The sequence below is a fragment of the Pezoporus wallicus genome, unplaced genomic scaffold (assembly GCF_028554395.1).
Source record: "Pezoporus wallicus isolate ANWC-B61680 ecotype Strahan unplaced genomic scaffold, APGP_CSIRO_Pwel_v1 contig_736, whole genome shotgun sequence".
Classification (NCBI taxonomy): Eukaryota; Metazoa; Chordata; class Aves; order Psittaciformes; family Psittacidae; genus Pezoporus; species Pezoporus wallicus.
The window spans coordinates 3,642,257-3,657,437 of NW_026639744.1; the positions used below are offsets into that span (position 1 = coordinate 3,642,257).

General features: G+C 40.9%; 1 protein-coding gene across 3 annotated transcripts in view; it reads left to right on the forward strand.

Moving 5' to 3' along the window:
- The window catches only part of PRKG1 (protein kinase cGMP-dependent 1), a 476,628-nt gene that overhangs the window by 43,619 nt on the left and 417,828 nt on the right, over positions 1–15,181 (forward strand). Inside the window, exon 1 of one of the 3 annotated variants that reach the window (XM_057415675.1) lies at positions 5,274–5,372. The exons of the other annotated variants lie outside the window; for them this stretch is intronic. The gene's annotated coding sequence lies outside the window, so the exon portion shown is untranslated. Of the gene's footprint in view, positions 1–5,273; positions 5,373–15,181 lie in introns of those variants that run through there. 3 annotated transcript variants of the gene reach the window in all.

The following is a 15,181-nucleotide window of genomic DNA, read 5'->3' on the forward strand; positions in this document are numbered from 1 at the left end:
TCTACAGAGAGTGGTTTGGTTGCAAGTTTGCACGTTGCTTGGATACATACTGTATATACTGACACCCTAAACATCTGAAATTTCATTAAGGTCTTTTGGAAACAATGGTAAAGCACCTACCTGGAGTGTTTGTGTCACGGAGGTAGCCACAGTGTATTTGTGAAACAGCCAGGACTTGCATTTTGCAATGCTCATGCAGTCACTGGTTTCCTTGGAAACTAGTGCCTGAGCATGTATAGCCAAACTTGAACACAGATGCCTGGTTTCAGAGTAGAAAATGGGCTCCGAGACTTTAAAAAGTAGGACTGGCATATTTGGACTGTACTTCATGCTTGTTTAGGAGCTTGTTAGGAACAATTGTGAACTAGGATATCACTGAAAAAAAAACCATCATCATACTGCAATGCTTTTGCTCCCCAAAGCTGTGTTTCTTTCTCCAAAATTCCTTTTTTTTTTTTTTTCGTAAATTTGGTTTGTGAGCATATTTATTGGAGGTGTATCCTGTTAAACACACAAACTCTGTCAGGAAAGCTGTGAACTGGCTCTGTAATGTGGGCTTGAAGTGGATAAGAAAACTACCCAGCCAGGTCAGCTTATTTTGTTCACTTATTTAATATTCTGTGATCATGGGTGATTTGGACAAATAGTAGAAATCATAATGTAGCTGGCTGGGTTGACCAAAAGTGAAACTGGAGTCTTGTAGATATACGTATATTTTGTGTTAAATGTGATATCCTAGGTTCAAGAGAAATACAAACAGTGATAACTACGTATGTGCATGTATGTATTTATTCACGTGTGGGAGTGTTGCATTAATACAAATACACTATGAGATGGACTTTTATTAGGATAGAAAACAATCACACTTTCATATTGGTGGAGGATATGGATTTTTTCCCAGTATCAACTAGGAATGTCAAAATGCTGCTGGCTTCTGTGGCTTAGCAGCCACAGAGTATCATTCAGATTCAGGAGTGAAGGAGTAAATAACTGGTGACATGGATGTGATGAAAATCTAAAGCTACTGCTCCCTGCCCCCAGTGTAAGTGGGTCCCTGGGATCTGTCAGTGCTTGTTACTATTTAAACTGACTATTTGATGTCAGTTGTGTGCAAAGATCCACTGGCTGAGGGGAATTCATTAGTGCTCTTGTAGTCTACAGGCTAAATGAGAAAAATAACTTTCTTGGTGGGTTACATTTCTGATGAATAGAAGAAATCAATTTCTGTATGACTCAGGCAACAGCAGGGCCAAGGCAATAGCCAAGCACTTAACAAAGGGGTAAATAAACCAAATGTGATGCAAATAATGCCATTCAGCTATACATTTATGCTTGTTGGAAACAATAGCTATCTTAGTAGCTATAGAGATGCTTTGAAAATCCTGACTCTTAAAAACCTTAGAAGTTCCTTTAGGTAAAATGGGAGATCAGGCATCTGCCTTTCTGAGTTGGAAATACATATGCAATGGAGTCAGCATCCATGTCTTTGCCTTGAAGTTTCACTATTGCTTAAATTACTGAAAGTCTTACAAGAGGTTACATGCGAGGTTTAACAGTGGCTAAACTTGGTCACATAGAGGAGAGACACATCTTTCAGCAGCTGCTGTGTTTTGTTGTTTGATACATATATTTAATAGACAAAACAGATAAATGACTTTGATACCTGATAAATTACATGTGGTCTTCAACGGGGCTGTTCAACATAGCTGTCACCAAGACCACGGCTGCAACTGTAGCAGCTCACTTCTGTCTTTGGCTAGGCAGCTGGCTTCCCTGCGTTGGAGGATGCAGAAAGAGGTGTGAGGGGGCTGTGGAGGGGAAAGGAAATTATACTTCCTTTCCAGTTTTCTGCAGTTACCTGAAGCTGGATATGAATCTGCAGGGCGAGATTGTACAATCCGAGATTATTGTGATTTGCAGTTTCTGTGGACTGGATTCCTTTGCATCTGTTCCCTTCACCTCTGCTTCCAGGTTCCCACTGGGGTCCCTGCATGTCTTCTCTGTCCTGTCTGTGGCATGTGCTCTGGCATTATGTTCCTAGAGGCCTCTGCCTTCATGCCACTGTCCTTCTGCTCACCATGGCAGGGCAGACTGCTCTTCCCAGGAAAGGCCTGTCTTCTTCCTTCTCTTCTGAGCCCTCAGTTACTTCCCTGGGTGTCTTGTTCCTGCTCCATCTTCTTCAGCCCAAGATTTTTTTTCTCATCCTATGGATGCTTGATCTTCTTTTCTCTCTCAACCCCAAAGCTCTTCCTTCTGCAAAGCTGTCAGATCTGATAGTGTAGACTTTACATCTCCCTAAAAACCTGCCTTGTTTCCTCTATGCATCAGGAGGCAGAAAGCCTCCAGTGGCTGTAGCACAAGATACTGCAGGAGGCTTGATTTTCGTGACAACCCAGTTTTTCTAGTGTGCCAGTTTGTACAAAATCAGTTGATTCAGAACTGATCAGATGTGACTTCCTGTGGGCCTGCTGTTATGGGCAAACAGTAATTTCTGCTTCTCATGCTGCCCTAACAGCAATTTGGCTGGGGGTGCACAAGGACTTCGGAGGGGACACAGCCAGGACAGCTGACCCTAACTGAGCAAATGATATTCCATGCATTATGATGTCATGCTTGTCCTGGGTTCAGCAGTAGCAGTCGTTTTTTTCTCCTTCTCAGCAGCTGGTGCAGTGCTGTGTTTTTGACTTTTGGCCTGGGGAACAGCGCTGATAACACTGATGTTTTTAGTTACTGCTCAAATGTTTAGTCTGACCAAGGACTTTCTGAGTCTCTTGCTCTGACAGGGAGGAGGGGAAGCCGGGAGGAAGCAGAGACAGGACATCTGACCCAAACTAGCGGAAGAGGTATTCCATACCACAGCACGTCATGCCCAGGATGTAACTGAGAGTTACCCGGAAGGGCTAGTTCACTGCTTGGCCGGGCTGGTTTTCGACGGGTGGTATCATATTCTCTCCCCTTGTTATTTCCCTTATCATTATTATTATTGGTGGTAGCAGTAGTGGGTTTATGTTATACCTTAGTTACTGGGCTGTTCTTATCTCAACCTGTGGGAGTTCCATTCTTTCCATTCTCCTCCCTGTCCCTCCAGGGGCGGGGCGGGGGGAGAAAGGGCAGGGGGGGGAGTGGACGTGGACTGCATGGCTAACTTGACGACAGGGTTTCAACCACGACAATGTTCAACATACAGAGCTGGGGGAAGATGGAGGAAGAAGGTGGACATGTTTGGAGTGATGGTGTTTATCCTCCCAAGTAACCATTACACATGATGGAGCCCTTCTTTCCTGGACATTGCTGAATGTATACCTGCTTATGGGAAAGAGTGAATGAATGCCTTGTTTTGCTTTGTTTGTGCAACGTTTGCTTTCCATATTAAACTGTCTTTATCTCAACCCACGAATTTTCTCACTTTTCTAATTCTCTCCCCATCCCACTGAGAGGGGGGAGGGTGTTGAAGTGAGTGAGCGGCTGTGTGGGGCTTAGTTGCTAGCTAGGGTTAAACCATGACAATATGTTTTGGCAACCAATGTGGGGCTTGAAGAGTTCAAAATAACAACATATTTGATTGGCATGTGCTAGATCAAATTTACAACTGTTATTGCTGTTTAGGTATTAACTGTCAAGTTTTTGTGTTTGCCATGGGGCTCACTTGCCTCATTGTATATTAGAGTCTAATGCTCATTAGCAGCTGATTTTTGCTTTTGTTGCTTGCTGTACTGCTCTACTGCTTATCACCTTACTGTGCTCTGCCTGGGAACAGCAATGGCCATACGACTGGGCTGGCAGATGACCAGGGCACCACTGCTGGTTTTGTGCTGCTGTACTGCACAGGCTGGAATCCCAATATGAACTCGAGTTGGAGGGACTATACTGTGGATAAGTCCCTGTGGGAGCAGGACACCCTGAAACATCTATGGCCATGGATAAGTCCATGCTAGAGCAGTTACGTCTTGAAGCATCTGTGGCCATGGTTATGTCTATGCTGCAGCAGGTGTATCTTTGAAGAGATTGTGGTCCAAGAATAAGTCCATGCTGCAGCAGGTACACCTTAAAACATCAGTGGCTGTGCATGAGGTCATGCTGGAGCATCTCACAGTGTGTGACCATGGATAAGCCCAAGACAGAGCAGGTCCACCCTTGGAAGGACTACAGTCATGGATAAGGCCGTGTTGGAACATGTTAACTTTCAAAGGGACTGTGGCTGCAGGTATGGGCATGCTGGAGCAGGTATCTCCGAAGGCATTGTGGCCCATGGAGAAGGCCAAGCTGAAACAGGTGCACCTCGAATCATCTGTGGCTATGGATAAGTCTGCTGCAGCAGGTATACCCCTGGAGAGACTGTGCTTCATAGATAAGGCTCTTCTTGGAAGAGGTACACCCCTAAGGGACTGCAGTCTGTGGATAAGTCAAAGCCAGAGCAAGAGCAAGGGGAGGAGTTCACTGCAACGCTAAACCCTGTGGCTTGGTTCAAAGGGATGAGGAATGGAGATTGTAATGGAAATACCTTTAAATTGTTGTAACCTGGGATTTGAGTTGTATGTTATGGTAATTACTATAGCAGGAACCCCTTGGTGCTAGCCAGGCTAGGAGCAAGGGGAGTTTGTTGTAGTGATAAACTCTTTAGTGGTAATGCTTTTGAGTTGTATTGACAAAACTTCATGATTCATACCATGTGATGGCTGTTATCCTGCAGTGACTCGATGTCTTTTTGTGCTGCTTGATGAAGTGCTGCTCCAGCTCAATGAGGTTGTATTTTAGTATTTATCATTACTTGTCCTTATTGCAGTCCTGCTGATGGACCAAGTAACAGAAACGTCTCAGCAGTGCTGAGTGTATGGACAGAAAAGTGATCTAGATTTATTAGAAATACGTGTGTATATACCTTCATGCATAACTTGTGTCTGAGTGCTCAAATGGTGCTATTTATCTAAACTTGCTAGATATTTAAAAAAACTTGTAGTGTGTATATGTATATATATAAATATACTTTTTTCCTTATTTGCATATTTAAATCCTGTTAACACAGCAATTGCACAAACAAGAGAACACATCTCCCACTCATCAGACACTTGATTGCTTTCTGTTTTCCCAGTAGAAGCCTAGCTCCAAGAGGCACGCAAGAGAAGTGAAGCATGGAGAGGCAATGGCTTTTCTCTATTAGCAGTATACCAAAACACATATGTATTCAGATACTGTGATAATGAGTATGTTGGGAGAGCTTAATTAAGGCAGATACCCTGGTTTTACTTGGCATTACTTTGGTTCAGGTTGCTGAAAAAGAGGTGCAGCCTCTGACTTGCTGTTTGAAGTTAGATTTGTTGCTGTGGGAAGGTAATTGAAGTTTCACAGCTCTTCTGCTTGGAGAAGGGACACAGGTGGGTGCAACTATCTTATTTTGCTGCTTCTTAACTGACTCTGACAAGGTATCTCAGAGCCACAGCTTGCTTTGGCAGGAAAAGCTCACATGGTCTTCTTTTGGCAGTGGCACAGTTATCTGTTGCTGGTGGGTATTGTATTGTGGCCCAGCAGTCTTTCATTAGAGGAGTCCCAAGGGAATGCTAACTGCCTTATTTCCCTCCATTCATTTGCAAGATTTATTAATGTGCCTGCAGGAGAGCACACACCGTCAAGGAGTGTTTTCTGCAGGCATAGCAAGCATGAATACTAGAGTACATTAGCTAGTAATTGCAAACACAGGTATGTTATGTGTGCAGCTGCTGTTTGTTAGGGCTTAGGCACTGGGGAAAATGATGTTTGGCTCTGTTTGGTGGCAGACCTGACCTCTGCTCCTGTTGTGCAGAAAGCAGCTGTTCTACCTTCTGCTTTGCAAGTGGTGTTATTTTCTCATTGACCATCATAGCAGGTACTTCAAGTGCATGTGTTGTCCATGACTGGGAACAAATTCTCACTTCACTTTTAAATCCACAACATTTTTTTTCCCCTTTGGACTTTGCAGAAGGATAACTGTTGCTGATATTTAGATAGGCGAACCAAGTCCAAAAGGGACATCGTCGAGGAAATCTCAGCTTTTTGATCTAACGCTATTACTCTTGCATGGACACAACAGTTTTTTATTTTATTTTTTATTTGAAAGCCTGAAAGAGGAAACCACTAGCCTTACTTAGCATATATAAACCCAGGTTAAGGCATTATCCTAGCATCTGCAGGTAGACATGGAAAAGCTTCCACAGAGAGTGAGGCTGCTCCATCAGCATAGTGAGAGCAAACACATGGAGGAGCAGAGTGAAATTAGGCAGAACCAGGGACATGAGTTTGTGTCACTCACATTTCACCCCTGGAGCATAGTGGCTCTTTTCTCTCTTCTTGTTTCAACTGGAAATTCTAACTATGAGCTATAGAGGACTTTCAATTGCAGGTTTAATCAAAATGAACCTGTTCCCATTTGTTTTTTGCAAGTTTTTCCACCACAAAGATTCTTGGTACAGTCTGTGATGGGCAACTGTTATAGTTTGGAACTATGTTATTTGATTAAGCTCACTGGATTTAGTGGCCACAAAAATTTTGGCTGCAAGGCTAGTACTGAAGAATGCTACTGTTTAAATAGAGCCAAACAATCTTCCAGAGCATGGGGGCAGAGGTGTTAAATCAATGCAAAATTTATGATCATGTAGCAAACAAAATGTAAGGCTTCATGAACCTGTGCCCTGTTTGCATGGCATAGGATCTGGCAGTGTAAGTTAGGATAACCTGGTTTAATGTACTGAATTAAATCAGATGTCTTAAGGATGGTCAAGACAACTGTGTAAAATGTGGATCCTTGTATAATGTACCAAGAAAGTATGATCTTTGCAGGTATTTTAAGTTTTAATATAAGCTGGAGGAGCCTTATGAGTCTTAGATGCTAGTTCTTGAATGGTACCTGAAGCTTAAAAAATTTACATATTGTGCTTGCATAGTTGGAAGCCTTCAGCTCCATTACCTATACTGATTCTGTTGGTCAGCCCTTGAAATATTTTTTTACTTTGTTCATACTGAAGAAATTATACATTATGGGGAGATTCTTCTTCCAAGCTTCTTAATGGAATTTTCATTAAGTTCAATTGAAGAGTACAATACACAAAAAAGCTAACTTGATGTCAGGTTGCTTGTTCTGCATCTTCTTCAGAGTTGCCTCGGCATTCCATTTGACTTTACAGTACAAAATGTGAGAGAGGCCATCACACCCTAAATTGCAAATATTTGCAGCCTGATCAAATCCTACAGGTTACCAAGAGACAGAGAAGGCAGAACTGAATGATGCTAGGTCCTGGGCATGGAGCCTGATCATCACCCATTGATGCTTCAGATCCATCTCTTGAAGACAAGCAGTGCTACATCTCTCTCACACTGCTGTTTTCTTCCTTCTGTGAACATGAAGCAGAACATGATGTGCTTGTTTTAAACCTTTCTTGTGCTCTGCACATTTTCAGAAGACCTAGAAATTTCTCTTTATCTATTTGTGTTGGTAATCCTGAGATTGCTGAAATGCAGCCATTCAGTGCCTTGATACCATTTTCTCTAGATTGCTTTGTAGACTCAAGTGCACTTTCTTGCAGTACATATACTGAGAAGAAAAGTCAGGTACCTCAGCAAATTACTATGAAAGCATTGGAGAAAAAAAAGCAGAATATGGTTGGTCTTTTTTTTTTTTTTTTGTGTTTTTTTTTTTTGAGTGAGATGCTATCCCTTTGTGGCCCATGGCCTATTCTCTTTAAAATGTATTTGTTGTGCAGGAAGGGATTCTGAGAAGTCAAATCAGTTGTCCAGTTGTGTGCTTGTCTAAAAAGGTAAAACAGATACCATACTGACAGAGATCTCCCTGTATGATAAAACTTCAGCAGGCAAGGTTTGATTTAAGTGATTATAAAAAAAATAAATAATCATTCTAGCCCTAATCCTAATGTACAGTAATTTTCATCACAAAGTTTTCTTTCACATGCTATAGATGTCCAAGTATGCAATCTTATTTATAAAAAAAGGGGGGGGGGGGGCAAAAATACTCTGAAAGTTTATAATGATTTTAAAACAAGAATCTGAAAGTGCTGAAACTTTATGTTTACTATCTGAAAAGGCTTTCCTTAAAAGCAGCCTCCTTCTGAATGCAATTCATTGAAACCTGTCTTTTACCAGCAGCTGTGTCATGTTGAATAAAATAACTAATCAAAGTGTGGCTGATTAACAGCCTGCTGATGTGTTCTCTTTGATTGGTAAAGTCTTGGTTCACAGCCATGCATGGCTAAGCAGAGATTTTTTTTTGTGGAAGGCTAAGGTTAAGAGCTTATCCTTACTACTGGTGCTTCAGTGGAAATCTTAATTTTTTTTTATATGCAAGCCTCAGGTAAGTCATGGTTATGGTCATTTAACAGAAGAGATTAGTTCTGGGCAACAAAAGCAAATTCTCAATCAGAGAATGTAATAAAATGGTGATGCTACAGCTGGTTCCTTACAGCCTCTAAATATAGACAAAATAGCATGTAGTAGAGAAAAAATGTTTGCTGAGTTAACTGGTCTATATTTAGGTGCCAAACAAAGATTTCTGCTTTTGACCCTCCCCCTCACATCCTCCAAACCGCTTTTTATACTGTCTGTAAATGTCTTGTCTGTTTGTGGATTCTGTTCTTTGCAAAAAGAGTGATTCTAAGTGGCAGGGAAAGGACATCTGTCACATCTGAAAAAATCAGAAAAAGCAAGCTCTTAGGCACACACTCCCTCTGTTCAGTTTTGTTCTCTCTCCTTGGCCCTTTGTTAGCACTACATCCATAGGCTGTTTTAGGTACAAAACAGTAATGCTTTCAGAAGCCAAAACCCCCAAACTCTTCTCTGTGACCAAAGTCTTACTGATCGCTATAAAAAGTATGAGCTAAAAAATAAGCATTTTCCTTTATATGGAAAATCACATTTTTATCTTGCAGTAGGTTCTCTTCCTGCTACCACTGTTGGTACTGATTGTATGGTTAGCCCTTTGTTTGTGTATTTCTTTTTTTTTTTTTAAGGAAGCAAACAGCATAATCGTCTTGCCAGAAAAGATTAGGAGAGGGAGTCTGCAGATCTGCAACAATCATTTTCTGCTTTTGACAAGGAGGATTTCATCTGCCCACATTAAGTGCTTCTTAGAACTTCAAGAATCGCCAGAGTGCAGTATGAAACTTGTTCCTTTATTTTTCCTTTTAAAGATGTGTTGTTCATTTGTTTTTTGCCACATAATTTACAAAATGTTGGGCAGCTTGGAGCACCTGGTGTACATAAAACCTGAGAATTGTGGTCAGCATGAGCTTTGGTCTGCCCCCATCATTCCAGTCTGTGATCTCTCTGGCTTTCAGTGCTGATTAACCAGCATTTATAGTCTTAATTTTTGAATCCCAGAGAATATGTTAACTGTAATTCCTTTGTAAGCATGAGCATTTGGTGATTAGCAGTTAGGTTTCATTCCTAATTAAATAGCAAGCTACAAGGCATAGTCTTTAACAAAAAAAGGACACTTAAAATTCCAGTGCTGTTGCTTAAGGAACAATTGATTTTTCACAGGCAGAGAAGTTTTCCCAATTTCCACCTACATAACAAAACTTCATACAGATATAGGTTAATAACAGATTTATTTAAGGTTTTCTTTTCCAATTAACCTGAGAGTAACTCACACAAGCATCTTTAAAATTGGGTTTATGTCTGTTATAGAGATGTCAAGAGTGTGAAGAGCTGACAATTTTGAATGGTTAAAATTCAGGCTAGGAACTTTCTGTACTTTTTTCTTCTTTTTTGCCTAGTGTAAAGGCTGTGTGGGCCCCAGCTTGTTTCTTGGCAGGTATAGCTGATCATTTGGGATGTCTGCTACTAACTTCAGCTGTGTGTGCTGGGCATATCTGTCCAAAAAAAAATGAAATTAGAGCCACCTGCAAGTAGTAATTCTGCCTGGCACTTCTTTGTTCTCCTTGACCTCTCTTGTCTCTACAGACTTCTCTGAACTGCTTGGGGGAGAAATATGACAACTGTAAAGCTGAAACTCAGGGAGTTATCTTCCTCAGGTGCATTTTTGATTGCACTCATGCTCTTTGATGTTGGCTTGATGGCACAGGACAGCCCTCAGCTCTCAGGCATTCGCTGTACCTTAGAGGCTTTGGTAGGAGAATTTCAAAGATGAAATGTCATCAGGAATTCAATTTCCTAACCAGGTTCAGTTGAGGAATTTCTTATGTATTGTGGTTTCAACGCAAGTCACACATTTTAACTGTAAATGCTGTAATCTGAATTGGTTTAGATGGGATTTCTATGTTTGCATGTTCATTTGCTGCCTTCTTCAGACTCCTGGATGGGATTTTTGCAGAGGTAGCATCTCCTGACTTACTGTTAGCTGAGTAAGTTAATTGGTCTTACGCACGGGCCTCTCTGCATTTGACTGTGGCATAATCATCAGAATGATCATGAAGCCTGCTTATTTTGAAATTGTGCACTGGATAATGATTAAAAAATGTCTAGCTGGTTCTAACAAAACTACGAAATACTTGAGCATTGTCAGTTTTGTATGTTGTTGAATGCTTGTCTGACCTCCTCAATAATTCTTGTGAAAGTGTTGATCACAGGGGCGTCATTCCAATATGGGAAGATGGCAGAGGCGTGGCTGACGATTTTGTTCTGAGGACCAAGGTTAAGCATGTTAAACGGTTGAACTCCTTTCTCACTCCCAGTCTCCTTTGCTGTTCTTGGCAGTTTATTTCCTTGCCCATAAGATAATGCAAGGCCTTCTCCTTGCTTGACAGCCTAGCAGGATTTATAGCTGTGCCTTATCCTGCTACTGGTAAAAGGTTATAGTGTTTTAAAAAAATAATAGTTGTTATAATTCAAGTGAAGAACAAACACTGGGATTCCTGTTCTCCTCAGTGTACACAAAATTGCATACATACCTTAACTCAGATTGGAATAGGAAAGACATTATTCTGAGAATACTTTTCTTTTTTTTTCTCCCCCTGAAATGAGCTGTCTAAATAAAACACTTTGTTTTAATAATACAGAGATGTTAGGGCTCCACACACTGCATACAATTTCCTTGACCTTTATAAATAGAACACCATTGCATCTCTATTGCAAAAAAAAAAAAACCAACCTGCCTGAAAGTAGCATACGTATTTATTAACTATCATACCTAGGAATTGCTAGATTTTATTCCTTGAACAGAAAGACAGATTGTCCAAGTAGGATTTGGACAGATGAGCACCATATATACCAGCTCTCTCGGACCACTGCTGAACAAGTGCAGACACATATACATAAAACCTGCAGATGAAAACTGACTGTTGTATTCCTAAATATCTTCCTTTGGATTTGAGCAAGAATCATAGAATAGTTAGGGTTGGAAAGGACCTTCAGATCATAGTTCTAACCCCCCTGCTATGGGCAGGGACACCTCACACTAAACCATGCCCAGGGATGGAGCATTCACAACCTCCCTGGGCAACCCATTCCAGTGCCTCACCACCCTTACAGTAAAGAACTTCTTCCTTATATCCAATCTAAACTTCCCCTGTTTAAGTTTGACCCCATTACCCCTTGTCCTGTCACTACAGTCCCTAATGAAGAGTCCATCCCCAGCATCCCTATAGCCCCTGTGATTTGTTGAGCACCTTGTGAAGCTAATGCCACCAGCTGCTGAAATCATATGCTGTAGGGAAACAAAAATATTGATGTTGCTTTTAGCATCTGTTTAGGAACGCTGCACCTAATATTTTAGACAGCTAAGGGACACTAGGGTTAAATATGAGGAAATAGGTGACAATAGGGGGAAAACTGGCATGAACAAGAAAAACTAATGGATGCTAGTTCTTAGTGTTTCATAATGGAGAAACTTGGGACGTTTTCATTTCTAGAGTGACTCAGTTTCATAAGGACACAGTTAAGTTTAAGCGCATTTCCAAAGATCTGTCTGTGCATGATAGCTAGCTAAAAATATTCTGTTGGGTGAGTAAAGGTATTTCATTTAAGATAGGTGAATCTTATATGACTCAGTTGGTGACCTACACAGTGTGTGTGTAAGGGTAAATAAACTGAAGTCTGTTGGAAATAGAGGATGTTTCAGTTTCAAACTTGCTGTAAAGGTAGACATGAAAGTGCATGTCCCTAGACGAAGTGCATAGAGATCGGCTGCTGTTTCTTGCTATTGTCATGGAATTCTCTTTTAGCTCTGACTGCTGTTGCTGTTTGCTAGCTGAGACAAGGTCATAGGCTGTATTTAAATAAAACCAAAAAAATACTGACAGTTTTGCCAATTGCTCACTGACTTCAAAAGTTTGTATGTTTTTGTTCCATAAATTCACTAAAGGGAGGTTTTTTTTCTGGAGTTTCATTGTCCCTTACTTTCGTTGCTTATAGGTTTAACACATGCTTGAGCTGATCTTTTTAATCATGTTCTGCTTGTGAACATGCAGTATATTAGAATATAGGCAAAGAGCTTGTATCTGCCTTTGATTCTGAAGCAAAGAACTGCCTGAGCATCTTTTAAGTGGATTTAAATGTCGTTCAGGTAACACTCTAGTTCTGTGGGGGTTAAATTGGATCTGAAATTGTTTCAGCTCACTCCAGTAGTTCCTGTCTCCTATACCAAAATAACTCTGCTCCCTGGCATGCACAGCTTCTCAATATCGTTGACTCTTTCTGTGTCTTGCTTCATGTAAATATTTCCTAAATGCAGCCTGTGGAATGTTGAAGAAACTCAAAATGTGGGAGAGTTGTAGCAGTGCTTTTCAGAAAGTGAACGAAACTGCATTCCTAGTCCTGTAAAATATTTACGACAGAGGAAATGAATTGTTTCCCCAGAGAGCCATGTGTGCTGTATCAGAAGGACCGCTGTTTCTGTCTCAAAGGGATACACTGATTTACTCGGCTGCTTTTCATATGTGGTTGTTTTCACCCCCCTCTCCTGCTCCCCCTTTTCCACCAAATCTGATACAAATACCTCTGCTAATTCCTTTTCTGTTCTTCCACATTAAACCCTCAGGGTCCTTCTAGCTCCTTATTGCCCATTTCCAAGTTGGTCATGTCTTCCTTCAGACTTTTGCCTCCTGGCCTGGGGCTCAGCTTTCTGTGCCTCTCATGTTGAAGATTTTGCTTTCTGGTTTGCTTTGGCTGCTGTTTGCTTGCTCAACTGCCTGGTGGAAGCAGTGAAATAGTTAAGGAGCAGGGACTTGCAGGAGAGCAGGAGGGGAGAAACTATTTGGGCAGGTGGTGGAAGGAAAGAGAAAAGGAAACAATATTACTATGCATTAGGAATTTCAAGGAAGGTGCTCAGGCAAAAAAGGAAGATTATTCAGAGTTGTTTTAATGGGAGCAAGTGTTTCTGAGTTTGAAGATGATGTGGGAAGGTTAATGAGATGTGAGGGTGGTGGGAATTTGGAGAGTAAATGCAGGTTAGTAATGCAAGAGAAAGAAAATAATCATAAAAGTACATTAGGCATGTGAGCAAAACTGCTTTTCTGCTCATATGATGCAGATGAAGGTAACTTAATTTTGTGCCTTCTTTCTGGCTTTTCTGCCATAGTTCTCAGCCCTGATACCCATTTCTTTTCTCCAATGCCCCTGTTTAGAGTCTTCCTAAACAAGAAAAAAAAAAGGCTTTTTGGTAAGGATCCTGCCAGCAGACTGGCAGCACTTTTAAATTCCAAATTGTGGGGAGAGCAGAGGCACCGATAACTACGTATAGCTATAGCATATGTTGTAGTAGATGCTCTTAAATCGGTACATAGCAAAGTTTGATCTGTTGTGCCACACAGATGTGTTGGGAGAAACATAAATGAGTTCTTGTTAGCACTCTGGCAGTGATGTTGAAGTGTAATACATATATGTATATATTATATGTGTATATATATATATATTACATATATTATATCCCTGATACTGATGTATCAGGGATACTAATGGCTAAGTGGTGTCTTCATTTGTATTTCACCTGACATGACAAATCCTAGATCCAGGGCAACATTTGTAATGGTGGGGTGTTTTTCCAGGTGAGATTCTGTAAACTGGCCATCCCAGAGGCTTGAGGATTAAAAATACAAACCTTCCTAAGGCTTTTGAAACTGTCTTGTATTTCTTTCTCTCAGTGAAATTTGATCAATCTTGATCTTCAATGTATGATTCTTTGCACTTTCAAATGCTTATTGCTGTCTGTGTTCATGGATTTACATACTGGCAAATCGGTATGTGTCTGTCTCTGTTTCCATTATACTTGAATAATCCTATCCCATGTTCTCCCATAGTCTTTTCATTTGCCATGGTTGAAAAAGAATTCCCCCCATCCCTTGATGCAACAAGCTACAGGTACATTTTGCGCATCATGTCTCTGAGGATGGAGACTTGTTTGTTGTCTGCAGGGCCTGTCCTATGATGGTAAATGTGTATGCTTCCCATCACTCACATCTTAATGGACTGCATCTTGAGTATTCCTGTCTTATTAAAGGAATGGCTTTTTTGGCTTGCCGAAGGAGTTAGAATAGCAATCTGCTTAATGCATGTTGTTTTCTATCCTCAAGAAATAAGCAGTGCTCTTGTTTCTCATTGAAGTGGTCCTGTTTGTAAAGAGGAGAGCTTTCACTTGGGAATACCTCAACATCTCCCATGCTGGGATTATGGTTTGCTAGGCTGTAACACCAGTAGGTTACAACTGGTCACAGGGGCAGGTTGCCTTTCTGATCTCCAAAAATTGCTCAGCAGGATCATTTCCCCAGTGAGCATGCTGTTGCTCAGCTTTCCCTGGGTAAGATGTGTTTGTGTTGCTGCATCCTTCTTTTACCTTTGTATGTCCATTTTCATTAGCATTCCCTGAAGACAAGTGATGTCATGAAATGTGAGTTTACTAGTATGCTGACTGTGGAAAAATATTTTTCCCCTTCAATATCCTTTCAGGCTGAGATTCCTGAGAGCATTCAGCTCCTCTGGTGGACAGCTATTTTGATCAAAGAAGGGTCATTTCGCAAAGTCTTCAAGAGCTCTTTATCTTTTCTTTGCCGTCTGTATGAATTTGGTGCCTTTCTCCTGATGTCATATTTGTAACTATTATTATTCAAAACAGTTCTTTTAAGTTCTTTCTGACTTGTATTTATACGTGGCTGTATGGGATGGAATAGGTTTCAGGTATCCCTGGAGTTGGTCTCATAGCTCATGAGAATTGGAGAAATTTCTCTGAATCCCCAGTGCATCTCCT